General features: G+C 41.1%; 14 non-coding genes across 14 annotated transcripts; all 14 read left to right on the top strand.

Moving 5' to 3' along the window:
• The first annotated feature begins 847 nt into the window (after positions 1-847).
• Trnah-gug (transfer RNA histidin (anticodon GUG)) lies at positions 848-919 on the top strand. The gene has a single exon. It is a non-coding gene; the product is annotated as a tRNA-His (tRNA).
• Positions 920-1,809: 890 nt separating this feature from the next.
• On the top strand, positions 1,810-1,881 carry Trnah-gug (transfer RNA histidin (anticodon GUG)). Its single transcript has one exon. It is a non-coding gene; the product is annotated as a tRNA-His (tRNA).
• A 249-nt stretch (positions 1,882-2,130) lies between these two features.
• Trnah-gug (transfer RNA histidin (anticodon GUG)) lies at positions 2,131-2,201 on the top strand. Its single transcript has one exon. It is a non-coding gene; the product is annotated as a tRNA-His (tRNA).
• A 249-nt stretch (positions 2,202-2,450) lies between these two features.
• Positions 2,451-2,522, top strand: Trnah-gug (transfer RNA histidin (anticodon GUG)). The gene has a single exon. It is a non-coding gene; the product is annotated as a tRNA-His (tRNA).
• Positions 2,523-2,775: 253 nt separating this feature from the next.
• Trnah-gug (transfer RNA histidin (anticodon GUG)) lies at positions 2,776-2,847 on the top strand. Its single transcript has one exon. It is a non-coding gene; the product is annotated as a tRNA-His (tRNA).
• A 570-nt stretch (positions 2,848-3,417) lies between these two features.
• Trnah-gug (transfer RNA histidin (anticodon GUG)) lies at positions 3,418-3,489 on the top strand. The gene has a single exon. It is a non-coding gene; the product is annotated as a tRNA-His (tRNA).
• Positions 3,490-3,745: 256 nt separating this feature from the next.
• Trnah-gug (transfer RNA histidin (anticodon GUG)) lies at positions 3,746-3,817 on the top strand. The gene has a single exon. It is a non-coding gene; the product is annotated as a tRNA-His (tRNA).
• A 570-nt stretch (positions 3,818-4,387) lies between these two features.
• On the top strand, positions 4,388-4,459 carry Trnah-gug (transfer RNA histidin (anticodon GUG)). Its single transcript has one exon. It is a non-coding gene; the product is annotated as a tRNA-His (tRNA).
• Positions 4,460-4,715: 256 nt separating this feature from the next.
• Positions 4,716-4,787, top strand: Trnah-gug (transfer RNA histidin (anticodon GUG)). The gene has a single exon. It is a non-coding gene; the product is annotated as a tRNA-His (tRNA).
• A 249-nt stretch (positions 4,788-5,036) lies between these two features.
• Positions 5,037-5,108, top strand: Trnah-gug (transfer RNA histidin (anticodon GUG)). The gene has a single exon. It is a non-coding gene; the product is annotated as a tRNA-His (tRNA).
• A 256-nt stretch (positions 5,109-5,364) lies between these two features.
• Positions 5,365-5,436, top strand: Trnah-gug (transfer RNA histidin (anticodon GUG)). Its single transcript has one exon. It is a non-coding gene; the product is annotated as a tRNA-His (tRNA).
• Positions 5,437-6,006: 570 nt separating this feature from the next.
• On the top strand, positions 6,007-6,078 carry Trnah-gug (transfer RNA histidin (anticodon GUG)). The gene has a single exon. It is a non-coding gene; the product is annotated as a tRNA-His (tRNA).
• A 577-nt stretch (positions 6,079-6,655) lies between these two features.
• On the top strand, positions 6,656-6,727 carry Trnah-gug (transfer RNA histidin (anticodon GUG)). The gene has a single exon. It is a non-coding gene; the product is annotated as a tRNA-His (tRNA).
• Positions 6,728-6,982: 255 nt separating this feature from the next.
• Positions 6,983-7,054, top strand: Trnah-gug (transfer RNA histidin (anticodon GUG)). The gene has a single exon. It is a non-coding gene; the product is annotated as a tRNA-His (tRNA).
• The last annotated feature ends 238 nt before the right edge of the window (positions 7,055-7,292 follow it).

The raw sequence follows: 7,292 nt of genomic DNA, 5'->3' as shown, positions 1-7,292 counted from the left end.
AGATAAAAATTCTGGTTGCATCTATTCTGGAATTTCTTGAATGATTCCATTTTAAACTGCAAAGACTTTCAAATTATTGGAACTTATTGAAAACTGGTGCATCGTCAAAATCAACAGAGTGGCGCAGCGGAAGCGTGCTGGGCCCATAACCCAGAGTTCGATCGATCGAAACCATCCTCTGCTACATACATGCTGTGATCGTATAGTGGTTAGCACTTCACGTTGTTGCCGTGACAACCCAGGTTCGAATGCTGGTCACAGCAGATTTGTTTTTTGTTTTTTGCTTGTTTCTGGCGATTGTTTTAAGTTGCTTTGCATTTGTGAACAAACATAAAAATTCTGGTTGCATCTATTCTGGAATTTTTTGAATGATTGCATTTTAAACTGCAAACACTTTCAAATTATTGGAACTTATTGAAAACTGTTGCATGAACATAATCAGCAGAGTGGCGCAGCGGAAGCGTGCTGGGCCCATAACCCAGAGGTCGATGGATCGAAACCATCCTCTGCTACATACATGCTGTGATCGTATAGTGGTTAGCACTTCACGTTGTGGCCGTGACAACCCAGGTTCGAACCGTGGTCACAGCAGATTTGTTTTTTGTTTTTTGTTTGTTTCTGGCGATTGTTTTAAGTTGCTTTGCATTTGTGAACAAACATAAAAATTCTGGTTGCATCTATTCTCGAATTTTTTGAATGATTGCATTTTAAACTGCAAACACTTTCAAGTTATTGAAACTTATTGAAAACTGTTGCATGAACATAATCAGCAGAGTGGCGCAGCGGAAGCGTGCTGGGCCCATAACGCAGAGGTTGAGGGATCGAAACCATCCTCTGCTACATACATGCTGTGATCGTATAGTGGTTAGTACTTCACGTTGTGGCCGTGACAACCCAGGTTCGAATCCTGGTCACAGCAGATTTGTTTTTTGTTTGTTTCTGGCGATTGTTTTAAGTTGCTTTGCATTTGTGAAAAAAGATAAAAATTCTGGTTGCATCTATTCTGGAATTTCTTGAATGATTCCATTTTAAACTGCAAAGACTTTCAAATTATTGGAACTTATTGAAAACTTTTGCATGAACATAATCAGCAGAGTGGCGCAGCGGAAGCGTGCTGGGCCCATAACCCAGAGGTCGATGGATCGAAACCATCCTCTGCTACATACATGCTGTGATCGTATAGTGGTTAGTACTTCACGTTGTGGCCGTGACAACCCAGATTCGAATTCTGGTCACAGCAGATTTGTTTTTTGTTTGTTTCTGGCGATTGTTTTAAGTTGCTTTGCATTTGTGAACAAACATAAAAATTCTGGTTGCGTCTATTCTGGAATTTCTTGAACGATTGCATTTTAAACTGCAAACACTTTCAAATTATTGGAACTTATTGAAAACTGGTGCATCGTCAAAATCAACAGAGTGGCGCAGCGGAAGCGTGCTGGGCCCATAACCCAGAGTTCGATGGATCGAAACCATCCTCTGCTACATACATGCTGTGATCGTATAGTGGTTAGTACTTCACGTTGTGGCCATGACAACCCAGGTTCGAATCCTGGTCACAGCAGATTTATTTTTTTTTGTTTCTGGCGATTGTTTTAAGTTGCTTTGCATTTGTGAACAAACATAAAAATTCTGGTTGCATCTATTCTCGAATTTCTTGAATGATTGCATTTTAAACTGCAAACACTATCAAATTATTGGAACTTATTGAAAACTTTTGCATGAACATAATCAGCAGAGTGGCGCAGCGGAAGCGTGCTGGGCCCATAACCCAGAGGTCGATGGATCGAAACCATCCTCTGCTGCATACATGCTGTGATCGTATAGTGGTTAGTACTTCACGTTGTGGCCGTGACAACCCAGGTTCGAATCCTGGTCACAGCAGATTTGTTTTTTGTTTGTTTCTGGCGATTGTTTTAAGTTGCTTTGCATTTGTGAACAAACATACAAATTATGGTTGCATCTATTTTGGAATTTCTTGAATGATTGCATTTTAAACTGCAAACACTATCAAATTATTGGAACTTATTGAAAACTGTTGCATGAACATAATCAGCAGAGTGGCGCAGCGGAAGCGTGCTGGGCCCATAACCCAGAGGTCGATGGATCGAAACCATCCTCTGCTACATACATGCTGTGATCGTATAGTGGTTGTACTTCACGTTGTGGCCGTGACAACCCAGGTTCGAATCCTGGTCACAGCAGATTTGTTTTAGGTTTGTTTCTGGCGATTGTTTTAAGTTGCTTTGCATTTGTGAACAAACATAAAAATTCTGGTTGCATCTATTCTCGAATTTTTTGAATGATTGCATTTTAAACTGCAAACACTATCAAATTATTGGAACTTATTGAAAACTGTTGCATGAACATAATCAGCAGAGTGCCGCAGCGGAAGCGTGCTGAGCCCATAACCCAGAGGTCGATGCATCGAAACCATCCTCTGCTACATACATGCTGTGATCGTATAGTGGTTAGTACTTCACGTTGTGGCCGTGACAACCCAGGTTCGAATCCTGGTCACAGCAGATTTTTTTTGGTTTTTTTTTGTTTCTGGCGATTGTTTTAAGTTGCTTTGCATTTGTGAACAAACATAAAAATTCTGGTTGCATCTATTCTCGAATTTCTTGAATGATTGCATTTTAAACTGCAAACACTATCAAATTATTGGAACTTATTGAAAACTTTTGCATGAACATAATCAGCAGAGTGTCGCAGCGGAAGCGTACTGGGCCCATAACCCAGAGGTCGATGGATCGAAACCATCTCTGCTACATACATGCTGTGATCGTATAGTGGTTAGTACTTCACGTTGTGGCCGTGACAACCCAGGTTCGAATCCTGGTCACAGCAGATTTAATTTTTGTTTGTTTCTGGCGATTGTTTTAAGTTGCTTTGCATTTGTGAACAAACATAAAAATTCTGGTTGCATCTATTCTCGAATTTCTTGAATGATTGCATTTTAAACTGCAAAGACTTTCAAATCATTGGAACTTATTGAAAACTGGTGCATCGTCAAAATCAGCAGAGTGGCGCAGCGGAAGCGTGCTGGGCCCATAACCCAGAGGTCGATCGATCGAAACCATCTTCTGCTACATACATGCTGTGATCGTATAGTGGTTAGTACTTCACGTTGTGGCCGTGACAACGCAGGTTCGAATCCTGGTCACAGCAGATTTGTTTTTTGTTTGTTTCTGGCGATTGTTTTAAGTTGCTTTGCATTTGTGAACAAACATACAAATTCTGGTTGCATCTATTCTGGAATTTCTTGAATGATTGCATTTTAAACTGCAAACACTTTCAAGTTATTGGAACTTATTGAAAACTTTTGCATGAACATAATCAGCAGAGTGGCGCAGCGGAGGCGTGCTGGGCCCATAACCCAGAGGTCGATGGATCGAAACCATCCTCTGCTACATACATGCTGTGATCGTATAGTGGTTAGTACTTCACGTTGTGGCCGTGACAACCCAGGTTCGAATCCTGGTCACAGCAGATTTGTTTTTTGTTTTTTGTTTGTTTCTGGCGATTGTTTTAAGTTGCTTTGCATTTGTGAACAAACATAAAAATTCTGGTTGCGTCTATTCTCGAATTTCTTGAATGATTGCATTTTAAACTGCAAAGACTTTCAAATCATTGGAACTTATTGAAAACTGGTGCATCGTCAAAATCAGCAGAGTGGCGCAGCGGAAGCGTGCTGGGCCCATAACCCAGAGGTCGATCGATCGAAACCATCCTCTGCTACATACATGCTGTGATCGTATAGTGGTTAGTACTTCACGTTGTGGCCGTGACAACCCAGGTTCGAATCCTGGTCACAGCAGATTTGTTTTTTGTTTGTTTCTGGCGATTGTTTTAAGTTGCTTTGCATTTGTGAACAAACATAAAAATTCTGGTTGCGTCTATTCTCGAATTTCTTGAATGATTCCATTTTAAACTGCAAACACTTTCAAATTATTGGAACTTATTGAAAACTTTTGCATGAACATAATCAGCAGAGTGTCGCAGCGGAAGCGTACTGGGCCCATAACCCAGAGGTCGATGGATCGAAACCATCCTCTGCTCCATACATGCTGTGATCGTATAGTGGTTAGTACTTCACGTTGTGGCCGTGACAACCCAGATTCGAATCCTGGTCACAGCAGATTTGTTTTTTGTTTGTTTCTGGCGATTGTTTTAAGTTGCTTTGCATTTGTGAACAAACATAAAAATTCTGGTTGCGTCTATTCTCGAATTTCTTGAACGATTGCATTTTAAACTGCAAAGACTTTCAAATCATTGGAACTTATTGAAAACTGGTGCATCGTCAAAATCAGCAGAGTGGCGCAGCGGAAGCGTGCTGGGCCCATAACCCAGAGGTCGATGGATCGAAACCATCCTCTGCTACATACATGCTGTGATCGTATAGTGGTTAGTACTTCACGTTGTGGCCGTGACAACCCAGGTTCGAATCCTGGTCACAGCAGATTTGTTTTTTATTTTTTGTTTGTTTCTGGCGATTGTTTTAAGTTGCTTTGCATTTGTGAACAAACATAAAAATTCTGGTTGCATCTATTCTCGAATTTCTTGAATGATTGCATTTTAAACTGCAAAGACTTTCAAATCATTGGAACTTATTGAAAACTGGTGCATCGTCAAAATCAGCAGAGTGGCGCAGCGGAAGCGTGCTGGGCCCATAACCCAGAGGTCGATCGATCGAAACCATCCTCTGCTACATACATGCTGTGATCGTATAGTGGTTAGTACTTCACGTTGTGGCCGTGACAACCCAGGTTCGAATCCTGGTCACAGCAGATTTGTTTTAGGTTTGTTTCTGGCGATTGTTTTAAGTTGCTTTGCATTTGTGAACAAACATACAAATTCTGGTTGCGTCTATTCTGGAATTTCTTGAATGATTGCATTTTAAACTGCAAACACTTTCAAGTTATTGGAACTTATTGAAAACTTTTGCATGAACATAATCAGCAGAGTGGCGCAGCGGAGGCGTGCTGGGCCCATAACCCAGAGGTCGATGGATCGAAACCATCCTCTGCTACATACATGCTGTGATCGTATAGTGGTTAGTACTTCACGTTGTGGCCGTGACAACCCAGGTTCGAATCCTGGTCACAGCAGATTTGTTTTTTGTTTTTTGTTTGTTTCTGGCGATTGTTTTAAGTTGCTTTGCATTTGTGAACAAACATAAAAATTCTGGTTGCGTCTATTCTCGAATTTCTTGAATGATTGCATTTTAAACTGCAAAGACTTTCAAATCATTGGAACTTATTGAAAACTGGTGCATCGTCAAAATCAGCAGAGTGGCGCAGCGGAAGCGTGCTGGGCCCATAACCCAGAGGTCGATCGATCGAAACCATCCTCTGCTACATACATGCTGTGATCGTATAGTGGTTAGTACTTCACGTTGTGGCCGTGACAACCCAGGTTCGAATCCTGGTCACAGCAGATTTGTTTTTTGTTTGTTTCTGGCGATTGTTTTAAGTTGCTTTGCATTTGTGAACAAACATAAAAATTCTGGTTGCGTCTATTCTCGAATTTCTTGAATGATTCCATTTTAAACTGCAAACACTTTCAAATTATTGGAACTTATTGAAAACTTTTGCATGAACATAATCAGCAGAGTGGCGCAGCGGAAGCGTGCTGGGCCCATAACCCAGAGGTCGATGGATCGAAACCATCCTCTGCTCCATACATGCTGTGATCGTATAGTGGTTAGTACTTCACGTTGTGGCCGTGACAACCCAGATTCGAATCCTGGTCACAGCAGATTTGTTTTTTGTTTGTTTCTGGCGATTGTTTTAAGTTGCTTTGCATTTGTGAACAAACATAAAAATTCTGGTTGCGTCTATTCTCGAATTTTTTGAACGATTGCATTTTAAACTGCAAAGACTTTCAAATCATTGGAACTTATTGAAAACTGGTGCATCGTCAAAATCAGCAGAGTGGCGCAGCGGAAGCGTGCTGGGCCCATAACCCAGAGGTCGATGGATCGAAACCATCCTCTGCTACATACATGCTGTGATCGTATAGTGGTTAGTACTTCACGTTGTGGCCGTGACAACCCAGGTTCGAATCCTGGTCACAGCAGATTTGTTTTTTATTTTTTGTTTGTTTCTGGCGATTGTTTTAAGTTGCTTTGCATTTGTGAACAAACATAAAAATTCTGGTTGCATCTATTCTCGAATTTCTTGAATGATTGCATTTTAAACTGCAAACACTATCAAATTATTGGAACTTCTTGAAAACTTTTGCATGAACATAATCAGCAGAGTGGCGCATCGGAAGCGTACTGGGCCCATAACCCAGAGGTCGATGGATCGAAACCATCCTCTGCTCCATACATGCTGTGATCGTATAGTGGTTAGTACTTCACGTTGTGGCCGTGACAACCCAGATTCGAATCCTGGTCACAGCAGATTTGTTTTAGGTTTGTTTCTGACGATTGTTTTAAGTTGCTTTGCATTTGTGAACAAACATAAAAATTCTGGTTGCGTCTATTCTCGAATTTCTTGAACGATTGCATTTTAAACTGCAAAGACTTTCAAATCATTGGAACTTATTGAAAACTGGTGCATCGTCAAAATCAGCAGAGTGGCGCAGCGGAAGCGTGCTGGGCCCATAACCCAGAGGTCGATGGATCGAAACCATCCTCTGCTACATACATGCTGTGATCGTATAGTGGTTAGTACTTCACGTTGTGGCCGTGACAACCCAGGTTCGAATCCTGGTCACAGCAGATTTGTTTTTTATTTTTTGTTTGTTTCTGGCGATTGTTTTAAGTTGCTTTGCATTTGTGAACAAACATAAAAATTCTGGTTGCATCTATTCTGGAATTTCTTGAATGATTGCATTTTAAACTGCAAACACTTTCAAATTATTGGAACTTATTGAAAACTTTTGCATGAACATAATCAGCAGAGTGTCGCAGCGGAAGCGTACTGGGCCCATAACCCAGAGGTCGATGGATCAAAACCATCTCTGCTACATACATGCTGTGATCGTATAGTGGTTAGTACTTCACGTTGTGGCCGTGACAACCCAGGTTCGAATCCTGGTCACAGCAGATTTAATTTTTGTTTGTTTCTGGCGATTGTTTTAAGTTGCTTTGCATTTGTGAACAAACATAAAAATTCTGGTTGCATCTATTCTCGAATTTCTTGAATGATTGCATTTTAAACTGCAAAGACTTTCAAATCATTGGAACTTATTGAAAACTGGTGCATCGTCAAAATCAGCAGAGTGGCGCAGCGGAAGCGTGCTGGGCCCATAACCCAGAGGTCGATCGATCGAAACCATCCTCT

Source organism: Phallusia mammillata, chromosome 7 (genome assembly GCF_965637545.1).
Source record: "Phallusia mammillata chromosome 7, kaPhaMamm4.hap1.1, whole genome shotgun sequence".
Taxonomy (NCBI): Eukaryota; Metazoa; Chordata; class Ascidiacea; order Phlebobranchia; family Ascidiidae; genus Phallusia; species Phallusia mammillata.
This window is presented reverse-complemented; position numbering and strand designations above follow the sequence as displayed.